We start from the raw sequence: 19,191 nt of genomic DNA, 5'->3' as shown, positions 1-19,191 counted from the left end.
TGCTCCTCAATTGCATACCTACAGTGAACATACTTTAACACTCCTGTATGCCTTGTGGGACAAAGAAGCAGAGCAGTATCTCAAAGTAGGGAGCCTGCTTCTTTTTTATCTGCGAATAATTCTGTGACATTTTACGTAAGCAGTTTGCACTCAGTTTTGGCAGATATTATTTTTTAGATTTTATTTTTTTACAGAAGGTTATGTAGGTTAAGAACCATCGGTTTTACTGCTGTAACAGGAGTAGGTTCACAGGGCTTAATTAAGCAGTTATAAATGCTTTTTTAGAATCAGAAGCACTGTGATATTAATGAGATAACATTGAATATCCTGTTAATGAGTGAGTGAAACAGAGTGAGATACTCATACGAAATCATAAGTTTCTGGGAAAGTCAAAAGTGTTTTTTTTGTTCACCAGTGCTGCTTGCTCTTGTTCAACTTAATAAATTAAAAGGAGCAATGATTTTATAGATACATAGAATCATAGAATGGTTTGGGTTGGAAGTGACCTTAAGATCATCAGGTTCCAACCTCCTTGCCATGGGCAGGGACACCTCACACTAAACCATGCCACCCAAGGCTCTGTCCAACTTGGCCTTGAACACTGCCAGGGATGGAGCATTCGCAACCTCCCTGGGCAACCCATTCCAGTGCCTCAAGAGCCTTACAGTAAAGAACTTTTTCCTTATATCTAACCTGAATTTTCACTGTTTAAGTTTAAACCCATTCCCCCTTGTCCTATCACTACAGTCCCTAATGAGGAGTGTCACACCAGCATCCGTATAGGCCCCCTTCAGATACTGGAAGGCTGCTATGAGGTCTCCACGCAGCCTTCTCTTCTCCAGGCTGAACAGCCCCCACTTTCTCAGCCTGTAAAAAATACTAATTAAAATAAATAAATATTGGAGAAAGACTCTCTAAGCTTTAATGCCAAGTGCCAGCATCAAAACAGTGCTTTAAATTGCATAAATGAGAGTATGCATAATACATGAAAACTAGGTGAGAATTCATCTCTCATCTCCGTATCTTATTTCTATTTCTGTTTTTCCTTCCAAGAACAAAAATGTGTCAAGTACAACAAACTAAACAGTGCCACATTCTTCACTCTTCTTAGACGACTGAGCTTACAACCAAGAACTTGCTATTGCAATATATAAAAAGTTAATTATCTCCAGAATGCAAGAATCTCTGAATGCCAAACATGCCTTGTGTAAGGGAAATTTATTTTTGAAGAAAACGGATTTTGTTTCTATGAATACAGGGTTGTTCAGGATTCCTCCAGATATTCCTGCAGGACACAGCTTATCTCAGATTTCTCCATGGAAATTATCTCCAGCTCCTGCCAGTTATCTCTTGGCAGCATTTATGATACTGTGATGACTTTAAAAGGCTGGGACTATATGTAGTACTGTGTTTTTCTTTGTCCTACACGAAAGAGACGCAATTTTTGTATTTGCATGGAGGCTTTTAAACTTACACATGGAATGGCTAACTTTCTAAAGCAGATTACTTAGCTTGCTTTTTGGCAACAGAGCAGAGTAACGTATTTAATCTTTTGCATTTTCGTGAAGGCAAAGACTCAGCATACCTTGAGCACACTCAAGGAGATGCAGATGACTGAAACATCATAGCCCCATTTAAGGTTGCTGGTTTTATAACTTATTTTCAAGCATAAGAAGTACATCCCTTCTGTTTTGTTTTTGTTGTTTTGTTTTTTTTTTTCCACACTAAAATGACTTCGTTTCAGATGCTAAACAAATGTAGATCCCATTAACCTTAACTATGAATGTTCTTTTTTGAACACCATTTTCTGAAACATTGAAGATGTTGTCAAGAAATGGGAACCCTACATTTGAAGACACTTACAGCATGCTTCTTCCCAGCTGGCAATGTATTATAAATGCAGCCCTCACTATATGTGTAGTGCAGAGCTATGAGAATTTATGGCAAGTGAATTTAGAAGTGCTTCTAACAGAGGTGCCACAAAGGGTTTCACGTTTGATAGAGTGTTAAGCCTTCCATTGTGTTGTGTGTAGTCTGCAGTACTGAGGAGAGGAAGATGAAAAGACAGAAAAGAAAATCATATTCATTTGTGTAGTCCTGAGTGAAAACCTTTTATCTGAAGACTCTGTAGGCAATTGTATGAAGACTTTAAAAGTACTTAAAATACCTGTCTAAGGTTTGCATGAATAAGTATCAATTGTTTAAGAGCAGAAATCAATATTGTTTATTTGTGAGATGTATTCACATTCCCACTATTTTGCTAGTTAAGAAAACACTAATATATGTGTGTAGTCGTCCTACATCAACAACCTCCTGTGAACACTGCCTACTTCATTTCTGTCTTTCTTCTTTCTAAGTACTAGTAAGGTCATGGCTTTTCCAGGACTTATCTTTCCTGACATATACCAAGAGACCGAGTGTATAGATCAGGCAGGGAGACATTTGTGGTAACCTCCTTTACTACTGTAAGGATATACAGAATTATGCTATAAAACTTATTGCGGGCACAAACTTCATACTGCTGTAACCCTTATTCTGTAGTTGTTTCTAAGTTACACTTCTGTGAAGCAAAGCAGAAAGCAAAGCCAGTGGTTAGGCAGAAAAGACATTCAGTTAAACATGAATGTTATTTGGCCTCTGTCAGTCTCTGAATCACAAACAAAACTATTTCACCACACAGTACAAAGGTGTTTTCAGACTTTTTGAGAAACTAAATATTGATGGTGTTGTTCCTAACTTGGAATCTGGAAACACAGGAGTAGATTATTGTTCAGGGTACCGAGGAGAAAAAAGGCACAATCTGATGTTATTTTTAGATTTGTTTCTGCTTTAATTTTTAGTTCTGGAAATGTAATGCTGTAATTAACTAACAAGTAACTTGCCTGGGAAATTCTGCTTAGTTACTGAAATACAGCAGAGTCAGCAGCAGCATTTTTTCCACAGTATTATGATAATCTCAGAAAGGCTTTGGCAGATAATCTTTGCTATATTATATTGAGTAGAAATTTTGGTATTTACAAAACAATTAGATGTCTAAGTACTCTGCTATGGCAGATACAGAGTGCTAGTACCATGTTTTGTTACTCGTCTGGAAAAGCATCAGTGTTGTTTTGATCACAGTATCACAGTATCACAGTATGCTAGAGATTGGAAGGGACCTCGAAAGATCCTCTAGTCCAATCCCCCTGCCGGAGCAGGAACACCTAGATAGTGTTACACAGGAATGTGTCCAGGCGGGTTTTGAATGTCTCCAGGGAAGGAGACTCCACAACCTCCCTGGGCAGCCTGTTCCAGTGTTCCGTCACCCTCACTGAGAAGTTTCTTCTCAAGTTTAAGTGGAACCTCTTGTGTTCCAGTTTGTACCCATTACCCCTTGTCCTATCATTGTTTGCCACTGAGTAGAGCCTGGCTCCATCCTCGTGACACTCCCCCTTTATATATTTATAGACACTAATAAGGTCACCCCTCAGTCTCCTCTTCTCCAAACTATAGAGACCCAGCTCCCTCAGTCTTTCCTCATAAGGGAGATGCTCCACTCTCTTAATCATCTTTGTTGCCCTGTGCTGGACTCTCTCCAGCAGCTCCCTGTCCTTCTTGAACTGAGGGGCCCAGAACTGGACACAATATTCCAGATGCGGTCTCACCAGGGCAGAGTAGAGGGGAACGAGGACCTCTCTCAACCTACTAACCACCCCCCTTCTAATACACCCCAGGATGCCATTGGCCTTCTTGGCCACAAGGGCACAGTGTTGGCTCATGGTCATCCTGTCGTCCACTAGGACCCCCAGGTCCCTCTCCCCTACACTGCTCTCTAACAGGTCGTTCCCCAACCTATACTGGAACCTGGGGTTGTTCCTGCCCAGATGCAGGACTCTACACTTTCCCTTGTTATATTTCATCCAGTTATTCCCTGCCCAACTCTCCAGCCTGTCCAGGTCTCACTGGATGGCAGCACAGCCTTCTGGCGTGTCAGCCACTCCTCCCAGCTTAGTGTCATCAGCAAACTTGCTGATAGTACACTCAATTCCCTCATCTAAATCATTGATGAATATATTAAATAATACCGGTCCCAGTACTGACCCTTGAGGCACTCCACTAGTTACAGGCCTCCAACTAGACTCTGCCCCATAGACTACAACTCTCTGGCTTCTCTCCTTCAGCCAGTTCGCAGTCCACCTCACTACCTGATCATCCAGACCACACTTCCTCAATTTAGCTGTGAGGATGCTGTGGGAGACTGTGTCAAATGCTTTGCTGAAGTCAAGGTAGACCACATCCACCGCTCTGCCATCATTTATTCACCGTGTTATTTCCTCATAAAAGGCTAAGAGATTGGTCAAACATGATTTCCCCCTGGTGAAGCCATGTTGACTGCCCCTCATAACCCTCTTATCCTTGATATGCCTTAAGATGGCACCAAGGATAAGGTGTTCCATCACTTTCCCAGGGATGGAGGTGAGGCTGACCAGTCTATAGTTACCCGGGTCCTCCTTCTTGCCCTTTTTGAAGACTGGAGTGACATTTGCCTTCCTCCAGTCCTCAGGCACCTCTCCCGTTTCCCAAGACTTGGTAAAGATGATGGAGAGTGGTCTAGCAACGACTTCCGCCAATTCCCTCAGCACCTGCGGGTGCATCCCATCTGGACCCATGGATTTATGGATGTCCAGATTGCTCAACCGGTCTCTAACCCATTCCTCATTGAGTAAGGCAAACCTCTCCATTGACCTGACTTCATCTAAGGTCTCAGGGGTACAGAGCTCTTCAGGACTGCCTGCAGCAGAGTAGACAGAGACAAAGAAGGCATTCAGTAACTCTGCCATCTCTGTATCTTCTGTCACCAGGGCACCCATCCCGTTCATCAGTGGGCCTACATTGCCTCTGGTGTTAGTTTTATCTGCCATGTATTTGAAAAAGCTCTTTTTGCTGTCCTCGACCCTTCTCGCCAGGTTTAATTCTGAGGAGGCCTTAGTCCTCCTAGCTGCCTTCCTACATCCTCTAGCAGCAGCCTTATATTCCTCCCAAGTGGCCAGCCCCTCCTTCCATGACCTGTGAACTGATCCTTATGCTCCAAGTTCTTCTCACATGAAGATCATGTACAACACATAGCATTACCAAGGAATAAGATAAAAGCCTGAAATCCTATTAGGAAATTCAAGATAGAGGGCCTTCTTACAAGTTGTTTGTTGTTCAGTCTACTTCCAGTGAGGTCAGTGAATGCAAACCTCATTGCCTTTACAGTGAAAAATCAGAAGTTTTTCTTCACCTTGGCTTTCCCAAAACAGCATTATCAAAACAGACTATCATAAAGTAAATAAAAAGCTGTTTGTGATATTCTCCGAAAAATGTATGGGTTTCTGTTTGTGTTCACTTTAATTGGAGTGTGTTGGAACCTTGAATGTTTGCAATGATGAACATGTTATAAAATACAGATATCAGGTAGGGGTTATACATTTCTGGTAAATCAGACTTCATTCTATTCATCAAATTTGTAGGCCCTCCTGCTGTGCCATGTAGCAGAAGTATCTGTTAGTGTTGGCAATAACCATTTTTGTTTTACCAATACTTAAGATAGAGGTCTGGTTACGCTAAATCAGGAACCGAACCAAGTTGTCAGAGTTTCTTGCCACACATTGATCAAAAGCTCTTTGTGGTTTGTGAAAAACAGTCTGTTTTGTTTTCATTATAAACTGAGTCATTGTTATTGTTGTTCTGTAATTGTTCATTTGTATGGATTTCAGAAATCCTGAAATAATACATGTAAGGCTAGTCTTGTGATTTTGGTTAGCCTTTGGTAGGAAGCAGTAAAAGCCTGATGTAAAGAAAGGCTTCTATTATTTTTAGTCCAGTTTCAAGAGCTCTGGTGAAATATGCAGACATCTGGTTGTGCAGGGTACTTACTGACATTTATGTCCAGCCTGGTCATTGCAGGCTATTGCTCTTTAAAAAGAAACTGGAGGAATGGTTACATTCTACAGGCATATGTCTGGTAATGAAGTTAGTAGGCTAAGCATAAAATAGGCAAATAAAACTGGGGGACCTGTTGGTTCAGTGAGCAGGGTTTGAGGTAAGATAAAATCTGCTTAGGCACCTCTTTACAGTTAGTCACTAGGTCTCCTCTTGCAGGAGGGAAAATAAAAATCCATGAATGAGATCATCTGAGCAGAGGCGCGTGGGGAGTTCTACAGGCAGAAAGAACAAAGCAGTTTTTAAAACTCAGACACAAGGCAGTATATCTCATCCAGCAGGGCCTTTTGAAAACTGAGCATTCAGGGAATTACTAACTTTGTGGACTTGTTGCAGAAGACAGCTAATTTAAGAGTTGAGAGAGATGATCTCTAATTCCCATCTTCCTATTTAGACATTTAAATAGTAAGATATGTTTGTGACTGCCAGGGAAAGAAAAAATGTAGGTGATGATAGCTTGTAGTAATGTCTGTCTAGAGTCTGATACTGTGTTTATGTCTTACACTGTTTTTATTCAGTCCAAACTGGATCTGTAGCTGTTTGCACTTAATAGTCGGTCTTAGTTGCTATCTTTTTTTTATAGAATAGGTCTAAGACAGCTGGCATACTAAACTCTTCAAAGAATAGCGCAAAAATTTATTTTCTTAAAGACTAGTTTGAGCACTAAACCAATAAATAGACATTCATTTTTGTTTTTGTATTGCATGACTCCATGCACTGCTTAGAGGAGGTGGCAGCTCAGATCCCAGCGGTGAATGGATATATCACATAACACTTTGCCTCTGCTCATAAGCAGATGTATCTTGCCTTTCTGGCATGAGCTTAAGCACTGTGTGCATGCATGTCTCAGCACTGTGTTCTGTTGTGGTTTTGACATGTCCTTCATATTTCTTCAGGCCTGAAAACCATTTTGCTTAGGCAGAAATAAACTTGCATAAAAGCCAGTTGAGTATAGGGGACATACAGTAGAACTATTGCTATCTGATACTTGGAGAAGAAATAAATAAATTTAGAAATGGGCAAAATGAGCAAATCCTGATCATCATCACTTTTTGTTGGAAAGTTAGCGTTTGGAGTTGACAATTATGAACTGCTCGAGCTAGTCAATGTGTCAGCTGAAATGAAGGCTGTGATATTTTAGTTGTGTCTTTCGTTTGAAATTTGCCAAAAATTAAAAATGCCAGGAAGAAAACAACTGGGCTGTATGACCTGTACATGAGCTCACATGGCTTGTGAGCTTAAGGGTTTTTTTGACAAGACCTGCACCTAATTTTCTTTTGCTTTGACTTAACCTGTCCATATCTGGCAAATCAGTCTACCCATTTGACATATCTGTTCCTCTGATGTGTTAGAGGAGCAGACAATGCAACAGAAGTTGAGAGTTTCAGCGTATTCCCGTAATGCCTATCACATTAAAACTCAAGCAATTCTTGGGAAACTGCTGAAGCTACATCCTTGTCCATGCTGGATCAGAGAGCAGATGCATTTTTCTGGTGTGTCTCATTCAAAAGAGCATCATCAATTTCCACTGACAAGAAGCTAGGTACCTCCTGATCCTTTATTACTATTATTTCGTTCATGTGATTTGAATGCTTCAGAGTAAATTAGTAGATATTGTTTTGTAAAACCTCATGAGCCTGCTGTGTAATAGTACCAAGATAAATAAAATAAAATGATAGTGATTTCTGTGAATGCATTTGGACAAAAGAAGTAGTAACATGAGCTGTTATCCTTTTAAAAAGCATTTGAAAAACTTCAACTAATTGCCCCTTCATCATATCCCATTATTTTTCAGTTTTATGGAGCTTTTATTCTATGCCTCTAATGAAGACAATGTTCATAGATGCTGAGAAATGTTGAGATCTAATAGGAGAAAGAATATGGAATAATTCTCAAAAGGCTTGTGAGGTTTCCAGCTCAACTTTGTAACCTCACTGTTCTCATGTGTAGAAGAACAGTGTGGAAGAAAAGTGTGGAATTTTGAGTACCTAGATGGACTAAACTGTAGTTCTGAACCTTTCTGAAGTTAGTTTGCACAGAACCAGTGTTTGTCCCATACCATAAGCCATGTTTCAGTCTTATAAAAAATATAGAAAACTATTACTTTTCTTTCTAGTCTTAAAGAGACAGCTTCAGCCCCAGAAAATATTGTGAGTTTGAGAGAATCTAATGTTTCAGGTGGAAGTTGTATGAGAAAGAAGAAGTGGTTTGCAGAGATGCATTGCATAAAGAATAAATACATTCTTAAGCAAACAAATAAAGCTAACTTGAATGTTTATATAGACAATCTGCATAATAATGGAAACAAAGTGGCATTTTTAGAGAAATAAGTTTGCCATTTTATTCACACAGCAAACAATTCCATATCATCAGTTTGTCACATCTATGAATAAGTCTCTTTTAGCTTACAGATAAAACACTTATGTCCTATTCACTGGGGAATAAGTCCTTATTTAAAAAAACGCTTACAGAAATGATGCACAGCATTTCTTTACTGGCCAGTTGCATTTCAGCAAGGCCTACTGCTAATTCCTGGCATTTTAATAACATTAGACTTCCTAGATGAATCCACATCTGATTTTTGTCAACAGCAAATGGTGCCCATGACTAGAAAAATGACATTGTTCATCTGGCAGTGTCTATTCTCGTATCCTAGTTTTTGAAATTTCTGCCAGATGCATATTTCTTATTTAACCAGAGGTGGTGGAAAGATCATATTCTGCCACTACTCCTTCACCTTCTTCTGTGACTTTCCTACTTTCTGTGTTTGGTTTGGTTTTGTTTTTTCTTTTTATACAGTATTTGTTTACCTCATATTCCCTTCAGGGTACTCTACATGCCTCAAAATGTTTTGGAGATCAGACTCCTGTTGCCTTCACGTTAGCACTATCATTTTAAAGAGTCATGAGATAACTAAGAAGTCTCAGCAAAGATGGCTTCAGTGAATGTAAGTGGGTCCTTACATCACTGCAGTGCAAATAGTAATCATAGATCAAAAAATGAAATTAGAATCTGTCTGAAACTGAAATTGCAGTTGGGCCTCACTCTTATTTACAAGCAATACCTCCATTTCTTATACTTTCTGAAATAAGATTTTAGTAATTCACATGTTCTATATGGAACATTACTATGTATTCCACAGTTGTGACCTGCCCTATATTTCAGATGTCATAAAGAGCTCTACTCCTTTCCTGTAAATCAGTGAAACTGCAAATAGGGTGGAAGAATTATGGCTAGCTTGTCTAATTACAGAACACAAGGAAGATCAGAATAGAGTCACTCTTTAAATAGAAGGACATAACATTTAAACTCTGATTGTAACAAGTTAACGTGGCACACATTTACCATTTCCTCATGACAACCATTGTAAGAGGGATGAGAAATTACAGAAGTGTTATCAGTTCTCATTAAAATGTGCAAACTTCTGTATACTTTCTGTGACTGTGTGAGTTCAGTATTCATTGTATACTTAAACATCATTTCATCGGACATTTCACAGTACTTAAATGCCAAGTTCAGCAAACTTAATTTAATATGACAAGTTGATCATTAAGGAACAACTTCTAAAGGCAAACATTTTTTACTTCCCCCCATTTAAAAGTCTGTTTTCCCCAAGAGCCATGTAAGAATGATCTGTAGTACTGCAGAAGATTTGTCGTTACAGAACTGTATGGGGAACCATAATTCTGTACTGTATAATGCTCAGATTGTGATAAAACAAAAGCAATTTGAAATTGATCTATTACTCTGGATCAGATTATCCCATGCTCAGGAACTGCTTATGGATAGAAGTGGCAACCTGAAAATGTGAGACTGTTCTTGGTAAAACCTCCAGGGTAATCCCCAGGTTAGAGCTTCTCAAGCTTCCTGGCACAGTTCCTTCTGCTGCAGCAGAGTTTGTTTTTTTGCTGCAGAAAGTCGAGTGATCACTTGAATTCCATGGGGGCCTCAGAAAGATTCCTTTTTTTTTGTAGTCTCAGCATTGCACTGGCTTGGAGTGCTTTGTCTTCCAACTATAAAGCTCTAGCTGCTCTGTATTTGTAGAGAAAGCAAAGACAAGTTTAGCAGCTCTGGCTGGCTGGCTTGCAGTTTCATTTGTGTGTGCAACTGTCTATGAGCAAGGGCTCAGGTGTGAATGGTGCTGTTTAAGTGGGCATGGGCTTGAGAGGGCCTTCAATGCGCATGTTAAAAAATATTCCTGGAGGCCTACAGCCTAAGCACATGACAAAGATGAATAAAAAGGGGAGAAATGAACAATGTAGCATGAATCTGTAGTGTCATTTTCCTATGTTACAGGTTATTGGTAATCTGAGGATCTTCTAATAGAGGTCTCATTTATTAGCTCATAACTGCAGCAGAACAAACAGCTTAGGCTCTCTCCCTTTGTGGTCACATTTTGTCTTCCCATCTGTTCAATTGGCTATTGCTTTTTCTATAATGGATCCTCTGCAGTATTATAGTTCATGGTTATGTGAAACAAATGAAAGACATTATGAAAATGGCAAAGCAATGAACATCTCTCTTGGCTAAAACTGAGTTTTAGCATTTCCTCCATGACACGAAGTAAACTTGCATTATTTTCATCTTCTTTGGTGCATTAAAGTTGTGGTATGGTAGTAGGAATTGAGATGTATCCTTTTTATTTTTTTCAAAAGTACTTGAAAATAAAAAATAGATTGATTTTTGGATCAGTGTAATGTATGCTACAACCTGAGTTATGAATGATTTGGATATGGCAAAACTTTTAAAACTTACAAAATGTTCTTGTGACATTGTTTAGATACTTATTTCTAAAAGTACCACCCATAAAGTGCTGTCTTTGTAACAGACAAAGTTTAAGTATTTGGGGTTTATAAGTAGTTCCAGGGAAATAATTGTTTTTTCTGTGTGAAGCAAAATTTTGTCGAGGTATTTCTATAACTTTGTCGTTGGCTAAAGGGTACATTTTATTGAAGAGTAACATGTAGAGAATCGTGTTTCTGTGTGATTTTTTGATTTTGGAACAATTTAGCTGTGAGTGGGATTGTGGACAACAGTATTTGATCGTACTACATATCCAGAGCTAATCTATCAGTAAGGTACTTTCCTTCATAAAGGCTGAAAAAAAGTTGAATTATTTCATTTTTGCCACGGGCAGGTGGCTTGTGAGGGTTTCTTAAGCTTCTTAGGTTGGGAGATCATAATGTGGTCATCCACACTGTATGGTGGTGAATTGTTATGTTGATGCCAGACCCTGTGTGAGTTTCCAGGTCTCCCAGGCAAAAAAAGATGTAGAAGAAACAACAGAAAATGGGGCAAAAAACCTTCTGTGAGACAGGGAGGCAGAATAATAAATAGTGACATTTATAACTTAGTGGTAATGTCGCCTGCACAGAAGTACCTGACCTTTCCATAGTGGAAAGGTTCCTTTTCCTCTTTAGATAAGTATGTTCAGGGGATTTGCTAAGTTCATGGTCACACAAGCTCCCTCCTGTGAGGTGAATTATGCTGCAGTCTACAAAAACATACCTGTTTGCGTCTGATGCCTTGCGATTTCCCAGCACAAACACAGAGCAGTAGTTGTGATGTATTATTACTAGTTAGCTGTTTTTCACCATGTGCTATAACTAGCTGTCCAGGCAAACGTAAAAAAAGTACTTTATACAAATATATTTTACTATTGTATGATGACATATCCATTCATTAGAAACCTATTTTTTTTCCTAGGAAGCTTACATGGCAAAACAAATGCATGTACCTACCACCATACACTGTGAAGTAGAATGAGTATCAAGTCGTAATTCACTAATATCTTGTAAATATTTACTGAAATGGTAGAACATCAGCAGTCTGTTGAGACTCAGCAATAAACTTCAGCTAATGAGTTACACACTTTAATTTGCTGCCTGGTAATATATTATTAATTGGTAATTTATAATAAATGCATACTATCAAATTTATATCAGCTAGTCCTATAAACATAATTAGGTTTTCAAAGAATGCATTGTTATGAGTTTTAAGTTTTGTGGTTGTCTCTGTGTACTTGTCTCTATTGGATAAGCCCTTTGATGTACAATACCTAGTTTGAGCTGTACTCCCCTGATGGTAAATTAGCTATTATTTATTTATGGTTTAATCATTAAGCATAGAGAATGTGCACTAGGTAAAAAACTTTATACAGATTCAAAGAAGAATCTATATGAATTTCCAGAAATGATGTTAGCTGAGAACTTTTTCTCTCTTGCTTCCACTCTTACTGTAATGATTAAGGATTTTCTTGAGAGCATTGAAGAGCTATGTCTTCAGGAAAGAGCTGAAAGATTGACCTACCATGTCTTGCTCCACCACTTAGGTACTCAGTGTTTAGCAGACTGGATGGGATTTATTTTTTTTTTTAAGATTTGGAGAGGTGAAAGCTGGGAAGATTCTGTTGGGCATCATGGCAAAGCTAAGAACTTAACTCTAGAAGTTTAAATTTCACGTGGCAAAAGGGAGAGGGGATTAAAGAACAAAGTGATGTGGTCTTTTTGGAAATGAAGACAATTTTAGCAAGTTAATTTTGAATTAATTGCCACAGAGCAATATTGACAAGCCTAAAAATCCAAATACATAAAACCTCCGTCCAGATTTCCACTGCAAGTTTTATGTTTAAAATAAAAACAGGTTTTGAGGATTTATCATTTGCCTTCTGAGATTTGGGCAACCAGATTTCAAGCTTTCAAACACATTTCATTTACTGGGGATAATTCCTGCACCTTTTTACTGAATAACTCCTGGTCAGCCTTGAGTTCTCATATTTTCCTTTTTAAGCTTCTGGGTGCTAATATTGCTTGCCTTACTCTTTACTTCAATCAGTACTTCCTGAATGACCCTATATCCCTCCATTTCAAGAGAGGGTCATCCAGATTTACAATCCCTGCTGCTAGCCCTGTTTCAACACCCAGAATTTCCTGCCAAGGGTTAGCACTGAAAAAAAAAGGAAAAGTTCTACTAGCTTTACAGCCAGCAAGGAATTTGTAAGGTTTGAAGTAGAATAGCATAGAATACTTACTGCTGGAAGGGACCTGCATCAATCATCTAGTCCAACTACTTGACCACTTCAAGGCTGACCAAATGTTAAAGCATATTATCAACGGCATTTTTAAAGTGCCTCTTACACGTTGACAGGCTTGGAGCATCAATCACCTCTATAGGAATGCTCTTCCAGTAAATGGGTATGACTGTTCATAATATCAAACCTAGTTCCGGAACAGTATCTGAACTAATTTTGAGAATTATTCCATCTTAAAAATTGCTTCTCAAAGACAATAAGACAATATACTTTTTACTACTGAATTCATGTCTCCTGGTTACAAAACTAGGAGATCATCATATGTCAAGGAATGCTTAGATGAGCAGGTTTTCGATGAACTTTCTTTTCATAGTGGGTCATGAAACCTGTTAACAAGAAAACTTGCAACACAGGCGCAGATACAAGGAAGCACATTCAATTAACATCTTTCTGTAAGTCTGGAGTGATGGAAAAGTACTGAAGAATCTTCACTTTTAGTTTTGTAGGTGGAATCAGGGAAGACAATAACCAGGATTTTCTTCTAAAAACAAGTAAGTTCTGTCTTTAATAGAAAGTTCCTTTATGTCTTTGTGTGTATGTGTGCATACATGCATTCACACAGGGATTATTAGTCACCACTCTGTAGTGACATTTACTGTAGTGACATTTAATGCTTTCATCAGGTCTATAATAATCTGTTTGAAATAACTGTGTATCTCAATTTGATATCGCCAACTTTAAATGAAATCATTTTTGTCTGTATTCTCTTTATATAAAGAAAGTGTACAGAACTGTTGTCTTCATTTTATACTCACCCCTCTTCATTTCCTTTAACCTAAGAAAGACACAAGAACAGCAAAACCATTCCTAAAAAATTCAGACTTAGTGCATGTAGCCAGGGAGTGTTGCAGATAGAGATTATTTCTTAACTTCTAAAATTACACACTGTAAGCGTTGCTGCTTCCATTTAGATTTAGTTTTGAACACACTGATGCACCCTTGGCAGTGCTGTGATCTATCTGACCTTAAAATTTTCAATTGAAAAATTGAATCAAATTTTGGAAAATGGTTCCCAATTATGTTTTCTTTCCTTTTCTTGCCAGTTTTTGTGAACTTACCAGCTGTGCTTAGATCATATGTATGAGGAATCATGGAAACCAGAAGGAAGGAGGGTGGTCTTAAGGAAGCTGTAGGCAGCAGACAGATTGAATATGAGAACCTTGGGGGACATTAGAGAGACGTTGCCAATCAAGAAGTTTGGCAGTTCCATTGAGGTCAAGGAGAGAGGTATAGCAGTGTCCCAGTCTGAGATATTCTGCTCTATTGCACTAACACAGCAATTTTTTCTCACTGCTGCTATTTTAGAATCTTCGTGTACTTATACTATGGTACTGTAGGAGCTTGAGGTACCTTTGGAACAGAGATACCTAACATTTCCAGCCAAATCCCTGAAACACAAGGAACTGACTTTCTCCTGGGCATGCATCACACAAACCAATGTGATGAAAATATTTCAGAGTGATGATACTTGAAAAAAAGGAAGACAAAAAAAAATGGGAGGAAGGGTAAGAGCAGGTGAGAACTACCATCCAAACAGAGGACCGGGAACATTAAAGGGAGAATAAACTTAAGAAAAGATTGTCTAGGAATTAAAATCATGTTTGCTCAGTGCGTAGCTGCCTAACATCCTTAATTTATTTATTTACTTTTGCTTGTGGTATTTTCCATTTGTATGGAAATCATATCATAAATCCACAAAAAGGTTTAGAGAAGTAGCTCACTGACTTATACATAGACACAGAAGCATAGAGGACCAGATTTTTTTAGGGGGCTCATTGCTCATTGTCAGAAGCATGTATGAGGAGTAGGATCATGCTGCATTTACTTCATGCTCCTCCCTTGCACATGTGCCTTTGCCCACTCAGAGAGAGAAGACTGGCTTGGATGGATCTTTCACACGATCAGTGTGGCTTTTCTTATGTACTGAGCAATTTATTCCCTACATTTTCATAAACCTGGCAATTTTTTCCCAGAATCATAAACTGTGATTTTTAAAGACTGTAGAGTGTCATTTGTAAAAGGAAGTACTATGAAAATACAAAGACCCTATCTGAAGTGATATGATTCTTATTCAAATACAGAATGCGCCCTTTTTCTGTGCAAAAGGGGATTAATCTACCGTAGTGTACCCGTCTACGGTAAAAAACAGAAGAATTATTTGAGAGAGATTTCACATGTCATAGTAGCAATGCCTCTTTCCATTGGGCTCCTTGAAGGTTTTGTTGGAATACACTGATGTGGTGAAGGGGAAAAGGGCAAAGCACTATCTGCAAACCGTGGAACACGCTTCTGTGAGCTATGGCAGAAAGCTGCGTATTCCCCACAACTTCTGTGTTCGATGAGGATTTCTTTGAAAGGTGTTTTTAAAAATGAATTATCAAGGCTTCTGTAGGCCTAGTAGATAAAGTGTAAGACCAAAAATATTGCAAACCCACACATCTGCTTTGTAGAAGTTCAAGTCTCTAAAGATATGAAAGTCTGTTTTTTGTAGTTCTTTGTCCACTGCAGACATGGGAGAATGACCCATTGATATGAAGTAAAAGTTTCTTCCTGCTTTCTCAGTGGAAAAGAGACATAAAATGCCATGGCTCTCAGCTTCAAATCTGCCTTTGTCCAAGTAAAATCCCAGTAACCCAGTTTGGCCTAGGCTAGATAGCAGGATAGGTTGTCTTTAGGTATTATATAGCCTCATTCTCTCAGTTAAAAATATGCAATGTGGAACCTGAAATGGGCATTTGGAATAAAGTGAATAGGAGAACAGAATAAATTAGAAAGAAAAAAGAGTGTGACTGAAAAACACCCTATAACTTTTCCACTAAAAGGAAAGGCATGCTATCAGCATGCTCTTTATTAAGACTCCTGTGTTTTCTGCTGAGGGAAGATAAGATGTGGAGAAAGAGAGAGTGAAAGGTTAAATTAGAATTGATATCAGATGCAATGATTAAGTATTGACAATTTTTCAGGCTTTGGAATGGTTCCCATTTGAGGCTTCAAGCACAACAGCAGCTTTAGTATTTACGAGCACTTGGTGAGTACTCTGACAGGTTTATTATTTGTTGGCTTTCTCCAGCATTGCACAGTAAAAATTGTTTTCAAAGCATATTCAAAAGGTAGCTGGCTGCCACGGTATCAAACCTAATCAATCCACCAATGTATTTCACGTTTTTGATTGATAACTGCCTCAGCAGTTTGGCATTTCAGGGAAGGAGTGGAAGGGGAGCAAGTCTCAATGGTTATTAATCCTTTTTCCCTGAGCCTCCCTCCAGCAATTGCTTGTACCATTATCCACGTTTCTTATTGCTATTTCCACAGTCCCATGGCTGCTCAAACCACCACAGATTCACCACTGTCCCTTTCACTTACTGTAGACCTTCCATCACAGTGGCCTCCACAGCGCTCCTGGGTTGATAATGGTCAGGGGGACGTCTCTCTCATTTCATTTTATTTTTTTTAAAGTTGGGCCATTAATTTGGTTCCCTTTCACAGTCTCCTTTCTTCCCTCTAAATTTATGTTGTTCCTTACTGAACAGGAACATGAAGGTATGAAAGCACTTCCTTTAAAATCTGTTTGTGTGGGTTGGGGTGAGAGATAGCTTACGATAAGTAAGGTAGTGATTTTGTCTGCTTGCTGCACTTCCACTACTGGTTGAATAGGTTTTTCATGATGTTATGCCCATTCTGGTCTGTGTTACTATGAGGCTGAGTAAGCTATATTAGCTGCTGAGGAGATAGGCTATTTATTTATTTATTTGTTTATTCATTTATTTATTTAAATGCTGCAAAATTGGGAGCAAGCTCACAGTGTGCTGACTGAAATGTCAGAAGTAATTAAGCCAAACTGTTTCCATTGGGGGGAAAAAAGCGTCATCTGTCATAATGAAGAGCAGAAATGTATAATTAATTGGGAGCTGGAACTTTCAGGGGGAAAGGAAAGAGAGAGAAAAAACCCACATATTCTACATTTTGCTGTGTTGGCTTCATTGCACTAAGGCTACTGAATACTCCAGATGGGTTTAAAAAATACAGATTTGAGCTTCCCACTGAGGATTCAGGATAAAGTCTGTCTGTCATTTGCTGGCAATCTGGTGCTATGTGTAGCTGTGCTGCTATGAGTACTGCCTTGTGTGTATTTACTATTATATTAAAGCACAAATGTCATCTCCACTTGTCTTCTAAAGAGTAATGTGTCCCAGACAAATCTGTTCCATGTAATCCTTATTTAACTACCTTTAGCTTTGGAAGCAGATTCCTTGTTAAGAAGGAGTGAAATATCTAAATGAAGGGAATTAATTGTGTGAGGAAAGGGAATTCAAGCAATGAAGGCAGTGTAAAGAATTTAAACAAAAAGAAATAGAGACGAAGAGACAAAGAACCTCACTGGGAAATTATGAAAAAGAGTACAAATATTGTGGAAGAGCTGAACATGGGTAGGAATCCTCCCGTGTCTCTATAAATTGCAAATCTAAACCAGTCTCTGAAAACCTGCCCCCCTGAAAGATTTTACCATGTCAAAGCCTCCGCTGAGCCCACTAGAATGACTGTCCCTGAATCAAATTTGTGTTAACAGTTTGCCGATCTGGGGCCAACAGCCTCAGGAGGTCAGTATTTCAGGTGACAAAAATCTTGTGTTTTATGAGGAGAAACTGTTAAAGAGCAAATAGACAAACTGTTAATACATATGGACAAGAAATGGTTTCAGGTGGAGGCTGGGAGCTGCATAAGCTTCAGGAAGAAATGAAAAAAAGATCATCAGTATTATATGGGAGTATTGCTGTTAGAGAAATGAGCTTAATTTTGTCGTAATACAGAGCTTGATGACCCATTAGCAAAACACCAGCCTGCCTGGGAAATGGACAGGATGTATATGAAATTATTCTGGAGCTGGGATGCTGCCCCCAGTATAGGGTTGAGGCAGCGCTGGTGCAAGAAGGATCAGTGCTTTCTTGAGCAGTCTCTGCAAACAGCATTGGTGAGGGATTCAGGACAGCTTGAAAGAAGCACAGTAATTTTAGCAATTTACAAAATAACCACCAGTTGCTTTGTAAGCAGTGGAAGGTCTGAAGCTTAGTTTCCTATGGGTTTATGTTCCAAGGTGAGTCTGTTCTGTGTATCCTTTTGTATCTTAAAGGGATGAACAAATTTTGTAGCCTGTCTGCCAGCAGAGGTACTTCAGAGTTTCTTTGTCTCTTCTATGCTGTTGCATTTTACCAAATTTACAGGATTTTGATGTGTTCAAGATCCTCCTCTCAACTTAATTTGAATTGGTGAAAGGGTACAGAAATTGTTGGGGAACAACAAGGAAGCTGACAAAAATGGACTAAATCTATGCTTAAATAGTAATATGCAAACATTATCCTCTGGGAATTCTGTCCTATTGACTGATTTTCCTCTGGCCTTTGCTATCTCCCTGAGCCAGTAGGGCAGGATAAGACCTAGTTTCTTCTTTCCCCTTAAGAAAAAGTAACACAGAAAGGAAACCTCATTTTTCATATCACCCTCCTGGACGGCCTTTCAGTATTCTGGACAAGCTGCTCTAATACTCAGATTCCCTTGTTAGAGATCCCCCATCCTCCTATCTGAATTCAGCCTTGCTATTAAATAGGCCATGGGGGAATGACATTGAAGACCTTGGCTGCTGCCTGGACTGCTTTAGAAGAGAAAATAAAAGTACACTGTAACACTCTGAATACATTGCAGGATTCTAAAAATGTTGGATTTAAATTAATCTGTGTCCTGCAATAATGAGTTACATGAAAAATACAGTCTTCTCAGCATATGTATGCATTATTTCCCAAATCTTGTAGTTTGAGAACTGGGCTATTGCTTGGGCTGCACGGTGGCAAAGATAATGAGGGAATTAAACATTTGCCTTGGCTTGGAGTATGCAGTGGAAAGTCCCATGGTTACCATGCATTTATTGCTGAAGCTTGAGCCTTTAGCAGTGTGTTCTGAGTATCAGGATGTGTCAGAATATTCACAGTTTATTAGTGCTAGTAATACTGACAGGTTCATCAAACTCATCTTCTTAGAGCTAGGACAATTTATTGCATCTTTTTAACCCAAAGGAGTTTATGTAATTGATGGATTTGGGTTACTTTACAGATACAAAATAACCTTGAGAGAATTGCTGTTCACTG

General features: G+C 38.8%; 1 long non-coding RNA gene across 1 annotated transcript in view; it reads right to left on the bottom strand.

Moving 5' to 3' along the window:
• Window positions 1-546: 546 nt before the first annotated feature.
• Window positions 547-19,191, bottom strand: part of LOC134168118 (uncharacterized) — a 405,381-nt gene continuing 386,736 nt past the window's right edge. Inside the window, exon 3 of the long non-coding RNA XR_009966502.1 lies at window positions 547-579. This is a non-coding gene — a long non-coding RNA (uncharacterized LOC134168118). The remainder of the gene's footprint in view (window positions 580-19,191) is intronic.

Source organism: Pezoporus occidentalis, unplaced genomic scaffold, assembly GCF_034315485.1.
Source record: "Pezoporus occidentalis ecotype Australia unplaced genomic scaffold, CSIRO_AGI_Poc_V1 ctg1, whole genome shotgun sequence".
Taxonomy (NCBI): Eukaryota; Metazoa; Chordata; class Aves; order Psittaciformes; family Psittacidae; genus Pezoporus; species Pezoporus occidentalis.
This window is presented reverse-complemented; position numbering and strand designations above follow the sequence as displayed.